Source organism: Artibeus jamaicensis, unplaced genomic scaffold (assembly GCF_021234435.1).
Source record: "Artibeus jamaicensis isolate MK-2021 breed Jamaican fruit bat unplaced genomic scaffold, CSHL_Jam_final scaffold_833, whole genome shotgun sequence".
In the NCBI taxonomy this organism is placed as follows: Eukaryota; Metazoa; Chordata; class Mammalia; order Chiroptera; family Phyllostomidae; genus Artibeus; species Artibeus jamaicensis.
The window spans coordinates 8792634-8814380 of NW_026522056.1; the positions used below are offsets into that span (position 1 = coordinate 8792634).

A 21747-nucleotide genomic window follows, 5' to 3' on the forward strand; every position below is an offset into this window, starting at 1 on the left:
TGATTTTGATCCAACCCATTTATTTCACTCTTGGCGATACAGAGGGCAAAAGGGAGGAAGTCCTTGTAGAGGGGACTGGGTCACAATGCACAGGGCCGTGGGGGGTGGTGAGGAGGCAGCCTGCCACCGTGGGCGGCGGTGCCAAGGGGCCCGCACGTGCACGTTCTCAGTGTGGCCTGGCCAGTTTCACCAGGGATGACCATTCTTTTGACATCTCTGAATCCATACTAATATTAGGAACTGAACAAAAGAGATTGCATAGCATTATGTCTGTATTTCTTTATCCTTACATCTCTATATATCACTGGTAGACTCCTTTTTGTCATCAACACAGATCTGCCTTATGTCCTTGGTGTGGGACTCTCAGAGGATAAGGAAAACCCTGTTCTGTTCTAGGGCAGCCTTTTCCCTCCTGGGTACGTAATCTCATTCCTCCTCTCTCCCCAGGGGCCGAGAGCCTTCAATTACCCCCTCACTCTCCCTGTTCTTTAGCTGCAGCCGACAGTCTTGTGCAAGTTTCCCCACCCCCACCCCAAGCCCCTCTGTTGATCCTGTGTAAGCCTCTAGTCCTCACTCGATTTGCCTCCTTTCTTTTCAAGCAAAGTTCTTTAAAAAGTCCCTTAAGGTTGCCGTCTTTACTTCTTTACTATCCATCCCCTCGTCTGCAGTCTTCATCCCTTTCTCTGATGCCCTTGATAGGGTCGACCTACCCCTTAATGCTTAAACCTCCCCACCCATGGCCTCTATGTGTGACTCTGTCCCTCCTGGTCTTCCTCCCACTTGTCCAAGTGTTCCCTGTGTGGTCTCCAGCAGGAGCTCCCCCTCGCATGTTCCTCAGCTCTCTGTCCTTGACCGACTGCTCTTCTCTCTCTGGAAGCTCTCCCATGCTCTCTATGTTCTAATTATGCGCTTGTGGTTGACTCTCCCAAGTGCCTATCAATAGCCGTGAGTTACAGACAGTACCATCGCTTTGGATGTTGTGGATGTTGGAGGGAGAGAAATCAGTCATGTCTCAACTTGAACTCATAGTTTCTTGTATTTTTTAAATTTTTATTTATTTATTTTTAGAGAGAGAGTCAGGGAGGGAGAAGGAGAGGGAGACAAACATCTATTGGTTGCCTTTCACACGCCCCTAACTGGGGAGCTGGCCCACAACCCAGGCATGTACCCTGACTAGGAATTGAATTGGAGACCTTTTGGTTCCCAGGCCGGCGCTCAGTCCACTGAGCCACACCAGCCAGGGCAGAAGTCATAGTTTCTAATAAATGTACTCCTCCCAATAACAGAGTCACTGCACACTCAACCATCCAAGCCAGACACTCAGACTCTACCTTAATCTGCCTCATCATTTAGTTTTTTGGCTCTAAACTATTCTTTGGTCCTGTACCCTCCTTGCTACACATGGTGCTGGTTCAGGGCCTTATCAGCTCTTACTTGGATTATTGTAAGAATCTACTGGTAGAGGTCTCCTTACTCCAACTTGCATCTTACCCTTAACTAGGAGCACCTTCTATTGTGCATTGTGTTCCGTATGGTCTTTGTGCACCTTTTTGGCTTAAACACCTAATCATAGGTCCCCTACAGAAAAAAAAAACAACCCCAAACTTCAAATCTCTTAGCTTGTCATATAAAATCTTTATGTGACACAACTTTTATGATGTTCTGTTGTTTTTCATGTTTTACTAGACCCACTCTTACTCATCCTGTACATCCCTTAAAACCGCGTCTCCTCCGCATGTTCACAGCATGTTGTGTATTCGTCTTGTATGGCACTCACTCCAATCTACTGAGATAGTCTGGTTAGATGCTAGTGCTTCTCCCCTGAGAGTGTAAGCTCTTGGAGGGCATGGGCTTAGTTATTAATCTCTGTGTCTCCCACCCCCATCCCGGAGGGGCCAACATAATTCTTAGCACATAATTGGCAGTCAATAAGTGCTTGTTAAATAAAATAATAAAGATCACATGACCCTTTAGGATGTAAAAAGTGATTTCAGTTACATTAACTCATTTTATCCTCATAATAATCCATGAGGATAGTTTCCCTCTAATCTCGTTTTGCAAATGAGATCATGCAAGTTAGAAGGTGAAGTCACTTCTCAAGGTCATAGACAAATCATCTGTCAACCCAATATTTTCCCCCTTATATTGGTGAATTTGGAAAATGTCAATGCACTAGGATGGAAATTTTGCTCAATAAACATTTATTAAACGCCCACTAGCTATAAGCCACAATCCTGAGTGATGAAAGCGTGGAAGAAGGGTGGGAGAGGCTGTGAAGTTTCCACGGCAGGGTTTCCCTCTCTTTCCACCTTAATAGTTCAGGCTGGATAATTCTGCTGTTGTTGTTGTTGAGGGGAAGGTCTGTCCTGTGCATTGCAGATGTTTAGCAGCATCTCTGGCCTCTAACCCTAGACGCCAGTAGCAACGTCACCCCCCCTACGTCCCCCATCACTGTCCTCCTACACACACTCAGTTGTGACAACCAAGTGTGTCTCCAGACATTGCCAAGTGTCCCCTGGTATGTGTGTGTGTGTGAGAGAGAGAGAGAGAGACAGAAGTTGCCCCTACCTGAGAATCACTGTTGTATAGCGAGGCTTAAATGGGGCGGGGGGTGGGGATTGAGAATGGGACAGCCAGCTTTCCAGGCACCCCACAGTATGACAGATGTTGTATCAGCGCAGTTCTGTCTGGGCAGAGGCAGTTGGGGGAGGAGAGAATGTGGGGAGAGGTCATGAGTGTGGCCACAGGGAGCCCAGGAGGAGTTCTGGAGGAGGAGGGAAGGTGGGGGCTGGTGTCCCTGGATGGGGCCCTGGAGAACCTGTGGGGACAAAAACCACTGGTGGGGGGGTGGGGGGGTGGGAGAGGTAGAAACATTGTGTATATATTTAGAACATAGATTTCAGCTTATTCCACTGAACTGAATACCAAAGAGGGAAATTACTTGTTCTTCAGAAGATCAGACTTGGGGAGAGGCCAGGCTGTAAATCCTTGAGGGGAGGACTTTAATGCCACTGAGAAATCAGGCCTGAAACACCCGTAATGTTTGTCGGTCCGCATTTTAGTGTTCTTAAGTAAGTGTGCAGGGTGTGGGGGATGAAATATGGCAGGTATTTGATTTAAAAAGCCTGCACAGATTTAATGTCCTGATAAAATGTATTAAATCTTTTAAGGTTTTAATGAATCTAGTATGTGTTTCATAAATCAAGAACTCTGCTAAGCCGTCTCCTGGTTTAATAAGAGTAAACTAGGAAATTGCTCTGAGCAGAAGCAAAATACATTTATATCACATTGAAAAGTAATAGATTTTTAAGCTGAGGGGGTCTTTCTGGGCCTTTTAAGCTGTTTGCTTATTACATTGCTCCAACTCCTTCAAATATTAAACCCCAGGCAAACACGTGCTTAACCGCATCAAGATGTGAGCTAGCACAAAGGTAAAAGAGATTATTTGTAAGAGCAGAAAACAAAGCCAGAGTTTCCTTACTCCGAGACCTGGGTCCGACTGGCTTTCTGCACTGAAGCCTGGTTTATGTGTACCTGGGCTCAAGGTGCTTCTTAAAAATCATTATCGACTTTTTTAGACCTCCTGTCCTAGATTCATTCACTTCTCCTTCCTCACCTCCTCAACACATTTTCTGGCTCGAAATGGTAAGTGCGTAAAATACGCCCTGACTTTTACAGCGGACTGTGGAATGCTTGTTAAGGCCACTGGTCAGACTGTCCAGGGGAAGAACGCAGAGCCTTCTTCCCGTGTCATGTCCTCACCCTGGGGCTGTAACGAACGGTCCTGCCCCAGTGGGGGTGGGGGACTGGGCCTGGGTGTAACAGATGGGGCTCTCTGGGCAGACTGGGGGTCAGACACCTCTGCCTCTCAGCTCCTTGTGTGGAGGGCGCAGGTTCTGGGTGAGATGGTGGTTCGGGGCACTGGGGGAGAGGTGTGTTGGGGGAATGAAGGAGGGGGTGGGGGTGGGGCTGGAACATTCCTGTGCATAAAAGCTGGCAGGCCTTGTGAGCTCCGCAGGGGAGGGAGCCGGCCCCATAAAGCTCAGTGTGGAGAAGCCTGTCCAACCTCATTAGCTGTCACGGGCAACAATACTGATCTGGCAATAAAGGCGATTCCAAACCTGTTGGTCATTAATCACCCGCCTGACAGTTGCGAATGGAAGTGGAAAAACCTCATCCCCCTCCGCCCGTCCCCTCCTCCCCTGGACCAGCTCTGGGGTTTCGAGTTACCTCTCCATATATACGGGGATCGCTGCTGGGGGCTGGCCTCTTCCCCCTCGACTTTCCAAGGGGCTGGTTTCAGCCCGGAGAGGCCACAGGTTGGCCAGCACCTGGCAGACCTGACTTCCTGCACAGAGACCAGGGGGTGAAAAGGTGAAAGGAGGTGGCCGGGGAGGTCAGCCCTCACTCTGACCCCCAGGATGGAGGGCTGGGTCTTGGCAAGCTGGTGCACTTGGGGAAGGCTGTCCTCAGCGCTCCGGCCTGCCTTTCCACACACTCCCCCTTCTTCCCTGGCACTCCCTTCTCCCTCCTTCGGCCACTAAGTGCCAACATATTTCACTTTATGTTCCTTTCCCTGCTCTTCCCGCCCGCTACCCTCCAGCCCCAATAAGCAGACCTTGCACTCAGGTAAAGCTTCTGTCTCAGTCCACGGCCTACTCCAAGTGGAAGCCCGTGTCTCCCAGAGGCACTTGTCTCGTCAGCCTCATCCCTAACAGCGGCAGTTGGTGGATTCAACATTTGGTGACAGTGATCTTCGGTGTGTGGAGGTGCGGTTGGTGGATGGGTGGGGAGGAGAGGCCTGGTCTGGCCAGGGGCCCTTGAAGGCAGCTCACAGAAAGTACAGCTTGGTTGTTTGGTCTGATTCTATGAGTTTTGTACCTCAAGAAAGGAGGGACAGAGGAGGAAAGGTGGTGTGCTAGAGGACATCTACAGACCCGACAAGGTGAGGCCTCGCCAGCCCTTCAAGTTCCTGGCACGCTCTTCAGTGCCCTTGAGCCAGGTTACCTTCGGGAGCAAAGAAGTGCAACTTCTGCGCAGTTCCAGAGAATGTGGCAGGAGTGGGGCGTGGAGAGTTAGCCGGGCTTCTCTGAATTGGCAGCCTGAATACAACTTACACACTTCTCGTCTCTTAGGATGGGCAGGCATTAGCGAGAGTAAACAGAATACTAACAACCTGGGGTGGGGGAGGCATTGCAACCTATATTTTCAAGTGGTCAAAAATGGTCCTCTAGTTCGCCCAAACTTTCCTGGATCCTGTGGGTCCAGAGTGACCCCGGCCTTGCCGGGCCCACATGCGTTGGTGTGGCCCGTTCTTTCCATGGCAGAGGACAGAGACATCTGTGCCCAGCCGATCCATCCAGGCTGCTCGGACAAAGGCAAGTTCCCATGACTAACTGGAACAGAATGGAAGAAAAGGACAGGCACAGTTATAGTTTTGGGGGCCCGTTTTCCAATTTCCCTTATACCCTTTTTCCTATTATTTTTCCTGTCTCCCCTCCCCCCCCAATACGATGGTTGTTCTTATCTCCAGGTACACATTAGAATAACTTGGGGAGCTTTTAAAATGTACTGATGCCTAGGTTACCTTCCTGGTATTCTGATAAAATTGGTCTGGGCCGCCTCATGGAGATACTTCTGAAGGCGACTCGCAACGTGGCATCCTTGCTTTTGAGGTTTCCTGTGTTTAGTGCCCCCTCCTCTCTTCTCTCTGCCTCTTGCCCAGCCAACTGGTGCCACCCGTGTCAGGTGTCACTCCTGCACACTGCTTGGCATTGTTCCAAAGAGAGAAGCAAAGGATGTGGTTTTTAGTTGGGGAAATAACACACACACACATTTCTTTTTAAAGACTAAACGGTCTGATGCAAAATATAGGTGCTGTACATCTCAGAGGGAATGCAAGTCAGTGAGGAAAGCTGTGTGGAGGGAGGGGGCTGGGGCCGAGCATTAATGGGTGGGTTGGCTTTGGGCGAGGGGACCGGTTGGGTAGAGGACTTCAGACAGAGGGATGGCACGAGCGAATGAGGCTGGAATGAGCAGGGCACGTGCTGGGGACCAGGAGAAGATTTGCTTGACTAAGTAGAAGGCTCAGCCCCGGCTCTTTCTCCTCCTTCAGCTTGTGCTCATTTCCCCCCCATGGTTCCTCAGGCATTACTGTGGATCCCACTTAGTCACTGGTGTGTACTGTGCAGTCACCTTCATGTGCGTGTCACTAGTTCTCACCATCAGATCGGTACACAACTGGAAGGCAGGGACTATGTATAAGTTGGGACCTGTCATTCACTTCAATCCAAACCAATCCAAATCAGTCCAATGCAACCCAACATATTATTTATTGAGTGCCAGCTCTGTGCCCGCTCTAGGCTTTTGAGATTCACCTAGGCAAACAAACATACTGGCCTTCCCCATGCCTACATTCTGGTTGGGAATACAGACAAGCACACACACTACAAATAATGTAGAGATGAGTTTTATAGTAAAGTGAAAGGTGGCAAGTACCATGGAAAAAAGAAAAAAAAAGAATAGGGTAAGGGGGATCAGGAGTGGATGTTTGTCGGTGAGTGTGTATGTGTGTGGATTTATTAAATGGAAGGTATTAAATAGAAGGCATTATTAATAGAGGTATTAAGTTGAAGGTCAGACTAGATGTTATTGAGAAAGTGAGCATCGACCATGGATGTGAAGAAAATGGGAGATTTTCCCAAGTGGATGTCTGGGAGAAAAGTTTCCCGGACAGAAGGGACAGCTAGAGCCAAGCCTGTAAGTCGGAGCTGTGGGACTGGGGCTGAGCGACTGGAAGGGACAGTGGGAGCAGACCCAGGAGCTGGGACATGCAGGGTCTCAGGAGTCCCCATGGACTTTGGCCTCCACACATTAGACAGGAACCCTTGCAGGTTTTAACAGACGAGTGACATGATCTGATTTACTTTTAAAAAGTACTCTTGGGCTGCTGTGTTGAGCATAGTCCGTGGGGGTTGGGGGTGGGGCGGAGGGCCAGAGCAGAAGCGAGGGGCTCTCTCGTGAGGTTGATTTCACAGACGCAGCTCACGCCGTGCAAGTCTGCGAGAGAAGACCTGGAAAGTGTGCCCGAGGAAGGCTGCACGCTGTTCCTACGTGGTCGTGAAGAAGAGCCTCGTTGTGAGAGGTGTGCGATTTAGATTTTTGACCTGATTAAATGAGCCTGGCCAACGAGCTTACTCACTAGGCTTCACTTCAAGAGACATTTCTCTCACCTAATGGACACACACAGATTTGTCATTGTCAGTAAAGAATGTGACAGGCTTTGAAGATGGTTTTCTAAGAGTTCCAAAGAGTTCAGAGCAAGGTAAGACCTTAGAGTAGTGTACATCATCTTCAATGGGGCCATATTTATTTTGACATCTAAGTCCTACCATGTTTGTTTAAAAATTCCACTATAATATTTCTACTGAGCAGAGCACAGCACACCCAGAGAGTACTTGGGGGATGGAATTGGCCTGGTGTGTGCTGATTTGCAAGGCAGTGTTAAAAATTCCATTGAAATGTCCAAATCCAACGAAGTTTAAGGGGGCAAAGTATTTTTTTTTCACTTAAGAGAAGACATACATATTTAAAAGAGGTTCTTGACCTTCTTCCCTTAAGAAGTCAAGGTGACCACTTTCCTGTTAAGTTTCTTATAAGTTCTTTTAGGTGATTGGGTGGCCAGGAGGGTAATCAGTCTGTCACTCAGGAAAGCAGCACTGCTGAGTGGCTTCTGTGGGAATTAGTCACTGAGAGAGGGTACAAAAGAAATAGAAACTGCCATCTTTGCCCTCGAGTTGTCCCCAATCTGTTGAGGAAAACGTGAACCGTGACAACTGTGGGACCCTTACAAAGACTCCAGCCTGGTGGGCCATTCCAGGAAAGGAGACTCATCATTAGCATATGTTTGCATATCATTTTAAATTTCTCCTTGTACTCTAACCATTATCTCATTTCGTTTGATCTTCACAATTGTTCTGTGAGGTAAAATCACAGACTGTCGCAGCTGAAAAGGACCTAAGCGATCACCCATTTTACCCAACGGCCTCCTCTGTAAGGAGGAGACTGAGGCGTGGAGGGGTGAGGTGCTTTGCCAGGGGTCACCTGGGAAGCAGAAGTGAGGGACTGGAACCCGGGCTCTAGTCCGAGCTGTTTCTTACACTCTCAGAGCAAGGCTATAAGGTCAAGGTCATAGGAGCATTTAGTGAAGCTGGGGAGGGAGGGTCTTAATTTGGCAGAGGGAGGAAGAAGAGGCAATTAGCGGGAAGAGTCCCTAACTGTCTTTTCAAAAAAGGGGCCAAGGCAGGGAAGATGCGGTGGTTCACAGGGAGGGGTTAGAAGGTTGGGTCACAGTGGGGGGCACCTGTAGGCCCAGAGCCTAAAGAGAAAACATTATCTTTTCATCCTTATTTCTGAGGCTGCCCCTCCCACAGCCAGGGTGGCCGGGGCAGGGTGTTCAGGTGGGTCAGGAATGCCTCCCCGAGTGAAGGCCAGCCGGCCATGGTTGCAGGAGGCTTTAGTAATGAACTGGATTCCTCAGCACATTGTTTAGGCTTCAACCACTGGGCTGGAAAAAAAGACCCCAGACATGGGACACCCACAGGAGGAAGTCCCTGCCTGTGACCAGAGCCCTTCTGTCCACAGGGGGCACCTTCCTGGTGTAGCGTGACCTAAAACTAAGGCTGTCCAGCCGTCTCACTAGGCCCTGCTCCGAATGGGAAAAGCAACAGGACCCACAAGGAGGACAAGGGAAATAGAGGGAGCCCTGGTACAGAGGACTCATGTCAGGGGGCGTCCAGGCAGCAGGTCTTTGGGTCAGGCCCGCCTCTATGTGCTTCTTGACCAGGCTTTTAGAGCAGTACTTCTCAAACTCTGACGTGCACGGAAGTACCTCGGGGTCTTACTGAATGCAGATTTAGGGTCACAGGTCTGGGGCGGGGCCTGGGAATCTGCATTTCTAACAGACTCCCAGGCCTTGTCAACGCTGCTGGTTTTAGGGCCACGCTTCGAGCAACGAGGATTTAAAGGGGGGGGATTAACGGGAATTGAACTTCCCCAAACCCTCGCCTGAATAATGGCCTTCCCAGCTCTTTCTCCCCGAGGCCTTCCCTCATTCAGACTGCTTTGCACACTCCCTGACCCTTCTAGACATTTCTGGCCTCTTCCTCTGAATTGGCCTCTCCTCTGAGTGGTGACACTGACCTCTTGTGCTGCTCATTTGGCCCTTAGCGCCCACCGTCCAGGCTCCTCTTCTCTGTTCTGGGTATTCCTCCAACTAGCTGGGCTACCTGGGTGTCACTCCCTTCCTCTGTCCCAGTGAGACAAAGCTGCAACATCCCGAGGACTGCCAGGGTTCTGTGAGTACAAACTCCTTGAATTGACTTGTCCCTTTGGAGCCAACATCTCTTTTCCTGTGCCCTCTGTCACCTTGAACAGTTGGCCCAAAGAATCCTTACTGGGCCAGTCTCTCTGTCCCCAGTGCCTGGGACTCAATTTCTAGAACAATAAGATGGATTCCGTTCCTCTCCTAAGAGAACGTTGAGTTCCGGAATGGGGGGAAGAGCTCTCTCTTGGCAAAGGAGGAATCTGCCCCGCCCGGCAGGCCAAGGGCCCATTGATCTGAGTCCAGTGAAAAAGTGGCTTTGCAGGAGCCCTGGATGCACGCCCACTTGCAGACAGCTTCTTCTTTCAACTCCCCTGCCTGTGTTTCAACTTCACAGACACGCCAGTTCTCGGCTGACCCCCAGAGACAGAGGTGCTGATGGTGACTGGGCGGTGGTGGTGGGGAGACCACAGCAGGGGGCAGGTGGAGTGTCGGAGTGGGGAGGGTGCAGATTGAGGTTTCACCTGCCAGAGACTTTGCTTTGGGGGGACCAAGGTGATGCTGCAGGTCTGCGGAATGGTCATGCGGACCCAGTCCACCTGACTCGGGTGATAAGACAGTCATACATATTAAAATATGGAGGCCCACAGGCGGCAAATTTCCACACGGACTTCTCACCCCTTTCCCTGGCCTTTTATGCCTCTCTCTCTGTCTCAGACACGCACACACACACAGATACTTAACCAATTAGGTCCGTCGAGCGCTGTTTGCAGATGATGGTGTGGAATTGTGCTGGAGTTGTGTCCGGCCTCATTAAACGTCAGCATTAACAATACGGCACTTGGCAATCAAGGCTGCTCTGTGGCTGTTAGTCATTAATCACCATCTGACAGTCCTGAATTGGAAACGAGGAGCCCGCTCACATGTGCTCTGTGGACCTAGTCACCCTCCTGGTAATCAGTCTTGGAAAAGTTTGCTTTGACTCCCTGCCTGGAGGGCCTCTGTCCTGGCGAGGGGGCAGAAGGTCATTAGGCTTTGGTCCCCTCTCCTCCTCCTCCTCCTCACTGGGAAAAGAAGTTGAGGTCCTAAAAAAACAGGGGAGAGAGGAGCATATTGTTTTTGGCCTACTCTTTTCCTCTCAGGCCTGCTTTATGTAGCCTTGTTTTTATATTCTGGCCCAATGGCCAGGAAAATTCTTGTGCTCCCTGAAGAAATCGTGAAAGACAGCAGGGCGCTCCGTTCTGTTCCAAGAGCTGGTGGAGTAAGGGTGTAAAATGTGTTCTTCCCGAGCCACTCAGGTGTGGGCCTCTGTCTGCTAGCTTCGGGAACTTGACTAATTTCAGGGATGGCTTCCAGCAACGTGAGCTTGAACTTCCACAGGTCTTTGGGTCCCTTTGCAGAATGCAGAGGGAGGATGAACTTCTCTTTGTACAGCCTTATTCATTCATTTCATGAAGAAATGTCTCTTGAGTGGCCATCGTGCACCGGGTGTTGACCGGACACTGTGGACCCAGCAATGGCCCGGTCAAGGACCATACCTCGTGGTGGTGGCTTTCACTGGGCGCGGTAAGGATTAGACAGAGTCTACATTGTGGCCGATCGCTCTCTGAAAGGAATTCCTCTCGCTCTTCATACTGGTGTGTGGGCTGCCCAGCTGCCAGGGTCTCTGGGGGGCACTAACCCCAGAGCTGCCTTTCCTGGGAAAACATTCATGTTCCAGAACTTTGCTGACCTGGCTGCTTCCCACCCCTCAGTGGTCTCACGTCTCATTCCCGGCGGTCCCTGTTCTCTGTCTGCCTAGTGCGGGCTGGTCCCAAACACGACTGGTGAACTCTGATGTATTAAGAGGGTTGTCCGCTCTCCCTCCACCCCTTTAACAGGCACATGTTAAGGGTTTTTTGGAAGGACTTTATTGTTTAGCTCCAAAGAATGAGTTGAGTGGGGGAATGTCAGCTGCCATGGTGGGTTGGTAGAGGAACTTCTTCCTCTACCACCCAATGCCCAGGGGGTCTCCTCTGTCTGACCCAAGGATTTGGGGGCCAAGCGGACATCCTCAGAGTGGCTGCCCGTGCCCTTGGGACCACCCTTCCTGTTCTGCGCATGGGGACACTGACAAGAGAAAGAAAGGCTTCTGGTCACTGGGCCACTGGTGGGAGTTTACATTTTCTCTTTTCCTGATGGCTCTGGCGCTGTCCCTCCTTTGGGTTTTACCCCTGGGGCCTCTTCTCTCACCCAGCTGTGTACTTCAGTTCAAAGGTGTTGACAAATGTTTAAGCCCTTTCGCTATTTTCTGGCCACACGGAATTCAGCAAGCATTCATTCATTGTCCACCACATGCCTGGCACTGCCCTGGGCACGTGGGGGACACACAGAATAATAAAACACCATTTTGCCCTAAAGCAACTTATGGTCCAGTAGTGGAGGGCACAACGAGGGGTCCTCACATAGAGAAGGACTGTAAAGGAGGCAAACGTATGTGGCTCAAGGGATTTGGAAGAGGGGAACCATGACTGGTTGGGGTGCACATGAGACCAGTGAGCTGTGCACAGGTACGCTCTTTAGAAAGAAGGAAAAACTCAATGCCAGAGCGTGATGTCTAGGAAATGGTAGGTTGTGCTTGGTTCCTGGGAGGGTTCTGGTAGGGCAGGGTGGAAAGGTTTGTGGGGCCATTCTGTGGGTGGCTCAAATGCCAGGTTAAAGGTTTGGTCTTCATTAGACAATAGGCACCAGTGGGTTTCCAAGAGTAAGAAACACACTCTTTTAGTTGTCATGCAAAAGTTATCTTTCTGCAAGGGAGAAAGCTGAGTTTCTCTTGAGCTTTACACTTGTAATTGCATATTGATTTGAGTGATCATTGGGTTGATTTCTGTCTCTATCAGCAGCTCCAGGTAAGAGCTCCAGGAGCTGGAAAACCTTAAGGCTCTGCCCCAGGGCCTCTCTGCAGCCCCTGGAGAGATGCTGTTCTGACCGCCCTCTGGCTTGCATCGGTCCCTGGTTCTGCCTTGCCAAAGCAGTTGTTGGTGCCCCAGACTGAGGGACAACTTGAGTGGCCAGGGCTCCTGCTCCACAGTCCTTGGCTCCTCTTCCCCTCCTGACCCTTCCTTCTTCTGGTTCTTTCCAGACTCGGGCTGAGTTACTGAGTTTTTGTTCTTCTCGGAAGCATAGCTCCAAGGGAAAGCACCTTCCCGACAAGAGAATAAGGCAGATGTTCAGGTGTGGATCTCCCCAGCCGGAGACACGCTTCCCTCTTCACCTGGCTGACTACTGAGCCTTCAGGTCTCAGCTTCAAGGTCGTCTTCCCAAAGAGGCTCTCCCTGACCTCAGTTCTAAATGAGGGTTCCTTGTCACATGTTTTCTGTATGCACTCTGCTTTTCCTTCACTATTATCACATTTCTAATTATACATTGACGTGTTTAGTTTTTTTTTCCTTCCTCGTTAGTGTATAAGCTCCAGGAAGGCAGGAACTATGTCCCTGTCCACTCACTGTTGCGGGCCCAGAGTCTAGCTCTGCGCCTGACATGTAGCGGATGCTCAGTGGGTGGCACTGAATGAAGGCGATGACGGTGCTGGGTCCACTCGGGGGCCAGATGATGTCAGAGCGGATTGGGCATTTACCCAGGGGCCTGGGGGCAGAGAAATGATGGGATTTTCTCTGTGTGTCAGAAGGAAAGGGGGAGAAGAAAATGGGAAATGGCTTGGTGTTCTTGGGGACTGTCCTCATGGCCTGGCCCATGGAAGGTGCTTACCTTGTCCCACCTGAGACCCTGGGTGATGGCCCTGGTCACAGGGACCCATCCAGCTGCTTCTCTGACACAGTCCCCAGTCCACAGAGACTGGCTTAAAAAATAAATCTATGGTTAAAAAAAAACCCCAAACAAATAAAAAACCAAACCAAACCAAACCAAACCAAACCAAACCAAACCAAACCAAACCAAAACAAAACAAAAAAAACCCCTGTGTGTTCCTGACCCCAGCTGCCCTCCACTGGCTGGTTTGTAAAGATTCAGAGTTCATAAGCCCCAAAGAACTTTTGGGTGCCATTCTTTCCCCCGCAGCATGAATAAGCCATAATCTGTTGCAGAAAATGGGAAAGCAGAAGAGGAAGGGAAGTACGTATAGCGCAGGGTTGGTTTGGGGAAGGCGGTGGAAGAGGAAAGTCAGTACTGGAGGCGGGTGGGGCAACACGCTCACCTCCTTTCTCCTGGTTCCCGGTGCTTTCCCGCTGAGTGGGTGGAGGGGTGTGGGTGCTGCAGGAGGCAGGGAAACGGCAGGGTCCTCGGGCGGGAGGGAGGAGCCTGGTTACCACACTAGTACCACCCCAGCGGGTTTGGGGATTGCAGGGGTTATTTCTGGTCGTTTCCATATTGAAACGGGGCAAGGGGGTGAGGGGGGGCGACACTGCAAACGAGTAGTGTCTGGAGACCAAGTATGTTAAACCTTTCACCCTGCACAGAAGGTCCACCTGGTAAAGACCTGTCTTGCTCCAAACAGCAATAGCGTCCCTTCTGAGAAACACTGGGAGGCAAGAGAAAAACAAGGACTTGGATGCTTCATCTCTTTGGGGCTTTAGACACCCCTTGGTTTCTGTCTCCAGGCCCCTGAGATCCATGGAGAAAAAGCAGAGAGGCCCATCTCCCACCACTGGGGCGTGGGGCATGGCACTCAGGGAGAGCTCGGGTCCCTGTCTGCTCCAGTGCCCTCTCGGCCCGCCCTCTGCACCCCTCAAACCTGCGGGCTCTGCTCACTGAAGCCAGGCCTCACTCAGCTGTGACGGGTAACGGTTTCCATATGCTGCGCTGCTCCCGCTTCAGACAACCAGAGAGGAGTGGGGGCAATGCACGGACAGAGGTGGCTGTGAGCGGAGGTGTGGGGTGGCAAGGTGGGGTGGGGTGGGGGGATGTCCGAGGGCTGGTGGGAAAGGTTTTTTTGTGGGGTGTTGCTTCGAGGGGGAAGTGTCGGGGGGAAGTCAACGGCAACACGTTCTAGCCTGTTGGGAGGACGGCTGTTGGCACCAGGAGAAATCCATCCAGCGGAGCCAACCCTCATTAATCATCCGGGCAGCTGAACTGCCAGCTCCTTTCAAGATCTTTCAAGAAGGGTTTTCACCCAAAATAGAGTTGAAAATGTGCTGGGCCCTACTCAGAATCTCATCAGTCTGGGCATTATGGGAAGTGTCAGGCAGGCTGTGACAGACAAGGCCCACTCTGTTCAAGGGGTCCTGACTCCCACAGCCTGTCATATCAAGCGTCTGATCAAATTTGACAGCTTCATTTGTACCTACAGAATAGATAAAAGGGCTGTTCATTGAAACAAATGGAGGGGAAGGGGTGGGGGAGGGAAGGGAGGTGAGGGTGAGAGGGAGAGAATGTGTGTGTGAGTGTTGGGGGGGGACCGCATTGGGGAGGGCCGGAGGGGAGGGTGATGGTCAGGAGCAAGGGGTGCAGAGAAGGATGATCTCTAAGAACATTTTGCTCCTCTAACACTCGCAGAGGAGGGAGTGCGGTCAGGGAGGCAGGTGGACATCAAGGAGGGTTGGGCGCGAAGGCCCCGCCCGTCCGTGTCAGCACCAGGAGGCTTCAGAGCCCCTGGCTGAGCTCTGGGCCCTGGAGCTGTACCTGGAGCCCGGAAGGTGGACCCTGGGAGCAGGAGAGCCCAGGGTGGGTGGCCATGACCAGAGAGCTACGCCAGCAAGTGGGACGCATGTTTTGGTATCAAACCCTGAGCTGAATTTTGCGAAGAGCCCTCCTTCCCTGTGGCTGCAGCCCCTTCATGGTGCTCACCCGGGCTATGTCTGTACCGAGGCTGTTGCCCTCCTTTGACGAGGCTGCTGCGTGGCTGCACCTATGCCGGGGGACCTGAAGCACTGACTCCCTTAAGTTATACTTGCAGGTGCCTCTGAGCTTCCTGCAGATGGCAGCTGGTTGGTATGAGCTGGAGGAATGTCCCCCAACACACCTGTGTCGTCACGCTTTGGGCTTCGCACTGGCCTCTAAGACCTCTTCTTCCTTTCTTGGGGCAAAGCGAACAAGTGAATCTTTCTAGGTCCCAGGGTGCTCTCAACACTTCTTATAGGTCCCCTTCCTTCGTTAATGTCATCCTTTATTTCCCATTATTAGCATGTGTTTGTACTGTTCTCCATATGAGATTGTAAATGGTAAAAGTCATGTCTTAATGCATCTTCTATCTTCTGATAGCATTTAGCACACAGAGTAGGTTCTCAGCAATATTTCCACAAGTACATGTGCACTCACGGCTCAGCTGGACCATCAGGAAATGAGACTAGGGTCAGAGGACTTAAGCTTCCTTCCTGACCAGTGGTCTTTGGAGGAGAGGGTCAGAGGTTAACGAGGCTCTGCCTATCCTGCCTCAACCCAGCTGGAGCCTGAGGGAGATTTAGGTAAGTCCCCTTTCCAGGGGGATGCAGCCCAGGCCAGGGGTCTCGGGTGGCTGTGGCGCCCTCCCTTCTTCCCTTGACCTGATGCCTCATGAAGAGCATCACCTGCGTGACACTGTGTGGTCGCTCTGGTGGCAGGACTACGAGTTTTTGGAATTAGCTAGACTCAGTGGGGATCTTGCCTTTACTGCTTACTGGCTCTGTGACCTTGGGAAAACTGTGTTCAATAACAGACTCATCGCAGAAAATTGCTGCCAGGATTACATGAATCTTGCTGCTTTGCACGGTGCCTGGTACACAGCAAGTGCTCAATAAATGCCAGAGAGAAGGGAAAAGGCCGTGTCTGGTCCCTGTTGCCCAGGCTGTTTCCATGTAAATTTATGGCACAAGTGTTGATGGCACTTGTTTGGCAGTGATCATGGATCATTATCACTTTGAATCAATACTTAGCTTTTTGTAAATTTCACAGATGAAAGTATTGCTAGAGCCGAATCCACCCAAAGTCCCTGCCCTTCTTGTGAGGGGGGCTTGTTGATACACTGCCTTTATGCTCAAACAGGTGGTTCTTTGCAAGCCGCCTGGTGAAGAGCTCAGGACCACAAGGTATGCAGAAGTCCCAAATCTCTCTGAAGTTTGGGGCCCCGTAGCCTGGAGAGGTCTGTCCTAACCATAAAGAGGCCAGACTTGTCTGGCTGCAGGGGTGTCCAACCTACGGCCTGGGGACTGCATGCAGCTTAGGATGGTTATGAATGCAGCCCAACGCAGAATCATAAATTTACTTAAAACCCTTTTTTGCTCATCAGTTTTAGTTACTGTTGGTGTATTTAATGTGTGGCCCAAGACAACTCTTCTTCAGTGTGGTCCAGAGACGCCAAGAGGTTGCATGCCCTGAGCATTCTGTTCCCAGAGGCACCTGGTTCCTGTGATTTCAAATGTAAACTTTCTCCAGGTAAACAAGGTTCGGCAGGTTGGGAGGGATTGGAAGGAGCTTCTATTTGGGAAGGCCTGAGGAAGCAGGGTGGAGGTGAGCTGGAGTGGGGGACAGTAAGTTCTTTTCTGGTTTCTCCTTTGGTCACGACGTGGCCCTCGGCAGTGACTGCATGCCTTCATGTTGTCAAGAAGCCAGTGTCCCTCTGCGGGCAGTAAACGTGGGACGGGAATGACGGGAGCTGCTCAGAGCACCCCGAGAACACCTGTGGCAGACCCTCTGGCTCTCCACTCCTTCTGAACAGGAGGGAGGGTCAACCTCCCACCCTTGTAGTTAGGAAGGGGCCATAGGACCAGTTCTGGGCACAGGATGATGAGCAGATGTGACATATGTAATTTTTGACCTGAAACATGCAATTATTCATGCAAGACCCTCCAGCTCTCCCCCTGCTGTGACCACTGAGGATATTTTTGTTCAGTCAGTGGGCCTGATTAAATTATGTGCAACACTGATGCTTTCTGATGTATCACCTTGGTTGGACTGAACTACACAGTCCTCAGTTATTTAATCAAATACCGATCTAGGTGCTTCTGTGAAGGAACCTTGCAGATGTGTGGATCAAAAGGGAGAGTAACTGGGGTGGGCCTGATCTAATCAGGAAAGCTCCTTAAAACAGGGCTTAGGCCTTGCCCCGGCTCCAGAATCCAAATGGCTCATGCCAATGAAGTTGCAGCGTGCTTGGGATACTTCCTTCCTGCCTGCCTGCCCTGCAGACTTCCACTTGCTTATCTGGCCACCACAATCTCACAAGCCAAGGCCTCGAGATAAGTGCTTTACTCTATTACTGGTTCTTCCCAGGTCCAACCCTTTCTGATACAGATATCCCTATCAGTCCACAATGGAGATGTAGTAGACGTGAAAGACAAGCCTTTGTTGTGTCAAACCCCTCAGATTTGTGGATTAATTTGTTACACAGCATAATCTAGCTTATACTGACTATTACAAAAGCATTACCTGAGCTCTTCGTCCATCACACCTTAATTAGCGTACACATCTGCCTCCTACTAGGCTATAAGCTTGTGGAGGCAAGGTCAATGTCTCTCTCATCTTTTTAATCCACAGAGTAGATCCTAGTACCTAGTATGCAGTGAGCACTCTCTAAAGTTTACTGAATGAGCCAAACCCATTGCACTGAGCAGCACCTCAGTTCTTGGAAAAGAAGGGCAGGGTCAATGCTGTTTGAAGTGCACGATGTCTAGCATGGTCCCAACACATGCAGGCGTGTTGGTCAAAATGTTTTGATGGGAAAATTCTCCTAATTCTCTCTCTCTGTAGCATCCAGACCCAACTAACCACAAAGTCGGAAGCTATGTGGCTCAGTGCAAAAGGTTTTAGAGTCAGAACTGGGTTAGAAGCCTGGCTCCATGGCTCTTTAACTGCGAGATCCTAGGTGGTTTACTTACCCTCTCCAGATTTGGTTGTGCACATTAAAGGGCACTGGAAGTTTGCTGTAAGTGGAAAATGCCCAGCATGTTCACCTGTGCCATGCACACAGAAAATCATGCTTTTTGAGCTGCCTTCAAGGGGGCTGGCCTGTCATGTCTTATTTTTTAAAGTTATTTTTAACCCTCACCTGATATGGTGAGGATATGTTTATTGATTTTTACAGAGAGAAGGAGGAGGAGGAGGAAGGGGAAGAGGAGAAGAAGGGAAACATAAATGTGAGAGAGACATTGATCAGTTGCCTCCAGTACATGTCCCGACCAGGGACTGAACCCGCAACCGTTTGGTTACAGGACAATGCTCCAACCAACTGAGGCACCCAACCAGGACCTGGCCCATCATTTCTGTACAGCTGACGGGTGGCACACGATGTGAAGTTGTCAAAAGTAAGAAGAGCGGTCACACTGTTTCCTTATGGAACATGCACAAACCGTATATAACTGATACGCACACACACGCTCACTCACAGGCACACATACCCAGGAGTGCAAACAGGGACTCGCAATGACATTTTCTCAATTACTGTTTCCATTTTAAAACCTGGCTCTCATTTAAACTCTGGGAGGATGACTTTGTCTTCCAGGGAACTGTGGAGATACCCACTGCCCACTCACAGCAAAGTTCCCCCACTGCGGCTCGATTTGTATCTGCTTTTCATTTCTTCCCTCGCCAGTCCTGTTTTCCAAAAGCAATTGGCTGTAGGCTATGAAAAATGTGATTCTCTTTGAAGACCTTGGTTTAACCTCACAGGAATCTGAACGTTATTTTTAATAATAATGTTTGACCCATTCCAGCACCCACACAGTCTCTGAAATACCTGAATCATCGTAGGGTCAGCATTTCGTCAAATTAAAAATGTTTTAATAATTCATTTTGTTGAAGCCAGTTCTCTGGGTGAAAAGTCCACATTACACATTCTCCTTGTCTGTGCTCCACCTGTTCTCCATGATTTAGGTGAAGTCGTGAGGTTTCTTTCTCTGGATCTCCCACATTGGCTGTCCTGACAGGAACCTTGGAAAACTGTAAGACCGGGGGTCAGTGACCAAAACTGACCAACTCTGACCACCACAAGGCTTCACTATTTAAACATTTTATAAACTCATAGAATATTCCATTGTGCTGAAAGACGAAAGGGCCCAACAACTTCATCTCAAAAATGGGAAAAGGGACTCAGAGAGATTAAGGAACTTGCCTAAGGTTGCAAAGCAATTAAGTTTCAGGACCAGAACAAAATCCAGGTTTCCTGATTCCCATTGCAACACTCTTTCTACTACAAGTCGTACAATGGCCAGACTTTCTGAACTTGCTACGATAGCCTAAAGTTCACCAAAGTCCTTACGCCATTGGCTCCGTTTAGAAGTTTATAAATACGGTCATTTCATTTTTTTCTCAGCCAGCAGGTTCAGCTTCTTTTTTCTTAAGAGACAGTTTCCCCAGTTCATCTGTGATCCAAATTCACTGACAGCTTTTCCTGTTTTAGGAAGTGTTAATAATGCTGATGATATGCCACCACCCCAGGAAAACTTGGAAAGGCACATCGTGGAGGAAGAAGCACAAACCACTTCCACGCCCGGAAAGCTCTGTGGAAGGAATGTTCTGTGGAAGGTGCGGCTGCCTGGAGAGGTGGGCGGAAGAAACTTCAGATGCGTTGTTTACAGCCTTAGCGAAGCCTGCTCCTTGATCTGCTTTAGAAATGGAAATTACTGGCTCAGGGGCGCCAAGATCCCGCCTGCTCACCGCTCCAGAACGACCGTCTCATCCATCTTTCCAGCCCAGGAGGAACCGAGAGCCTTCCCACAGATTGGAGCTCCCGGGGGAGGGTCCCTGACATCAGCCCCAGTAACCCCCCCTCCAGCTCCTGCAGCTTGACCACCTGATCTGCACAATTAGCACCTTGTTATATCCCATCCTGTCTTCCACTGTCTGCAAGGAAGGATTTAGCACTTTATTAGATCAGCACATATGCAGCTATATATAATGCTCTCTTGCTCCCTGGCTCATGGATGATGTCTTGTCTCTCCCATGAAAAATGGGCAGGAGTTTGGTCTGTGTTTTTTTCTATCTCATGGCATCCAGCACTGCGCTGCGCACGTAGCAGGAATTCTGTACATTCTGTTTGCTGTGATGATCGACGGCCTGGACGGAGAATCCCAAATACTGGGGCTCTATTTCCAAGCTGCCGTTTCTCTGTTTTGGCCATTAGATACATCATTTGTCAAAATAGAAACTGTACAAGTGGAAAGAAGTAGCTACTACTCTTGTGGTCTCTTCTCCTCTCCCCCCCCCACCTCTTTTTAAAAGTTGAAATCATCCATTGGGCGTAATCAGTTTCTCGCAAAGCCCCTGACCTTGTTCCCTCCCGCCCTGGGGCCACGGGGGGGGGGGGTTGCTCCGGTGTTCTGTTTTCTCCTGGCCTTGCCCCATCAGTCCCCTCCCCGGCCTCCCCCTCTGCTGGGTGCCTTTCCTGAACTTGGACTGAGTGGCTGACAGGTGGTTTGGGGGGACTGGAGGAGAAAATGTGGGCATGCTGAGTGTTACAATAGGGCAGGCTTTGTCCAGGCGCCATGGTGCGTCTCCACTGACCTTGGAACTGAGTGACCGGGGACAACCAGAGAGGGGAGGCAGTTTCCTTCCCTCTCTGGGCTGCAGGTTTTTAATGTCTTCTTTGTTGGTCTGGGGCCCTGGAGATTGAACTGAAGGGAGAGACTTTGGGCTGCTCCCTCCCTCCCGGACAAAATGGTGCATGCTTTTCCTGTTTGAACAGGGCACAGTTGTGAAGTGCCCTGACTTCGCACACACCGAGGCCCGGCAACGGCTGCAATAAATCAATAGGAAAATAGAAGCTGCCAGTTAGACTAAACAAGTGCATTTGCAAAGACGGCTAGCCCTCATTAATCACTCTGACAGTCCTAAAAACACATTTCCCCTTTAATGACTGTATTTGGATAATCAGTGCTTTTTCCTCCTCAGTCAGAGTTTGAGTAACAGACAGCTGGTGTTATTACAGCCATTGGGGAGGGAGTGCTGGGATTAGGGTCGAGAGCCGTCCACTGGAGGTCTCCGCAGAACGGGGCTGGCTGGAAAGCTGTTGTTATGCAATAATGAGGAGAAGCTTTGTACTGCCATTGATGGCTCCCGGGCAGCCGTGTGCAAGTTCCCCCCAAACCTTGACACCCACCTGCATTATGCAAACACAAAAGCCTCATGTTGGGTTTTATGAGCCTTGGCAGATTTCGCGGGGTGGGGGAGGCAGGGGTTCCTCCGGCAGCGAGGTAAGAAGATGGGTCGGTGTGATTTGGCTTTGTTTCTTTTAGGTGACTTTGGCTTTCAGGAGAAAGTTTGAAACCCAGCACATTCCTCTTTATAAATGATGTAACACATTAATGCACAGCACATTATGAAAATGGTAATTCAAACCCATAGTGCTCCAAATTAAACCATACATTATCGGATGCACTCAACCATCTATTTTACAAAAAGACAGGATGAATGAAATCAAATCAAACAGAAAAGTGGAGTGCAGCTTCCCCTACAGAATGATTAATAAAGCGCAGAGCCAAAGGACTATTTTAAGATGAATGCCACGGTGAACCAGACAT

General features: G+C 50.1%; 1 long non-coding RNA gene across 1 annotated transcript; it reads left to right on the forward strand.

Annotated features, from left to right (window-relative positions):
• Positions 1-14097: 14097 nt before the first annotated feature.
• LOC128626621 (uncharacterized) lies at positions 14098-20400 on the forward strand. Its single transcript, XR_008390605.1, has 4 exons — positions 14098-14171; positions 16574-16666; positions 18442-18534; positions 19629-20400. It is a non-coding gene; the product is annotated as an uncharacterized LOC128626621 (long non-coding RNA).
• Positions 20401-21747: the final 1347 nt, after the last annotated feature.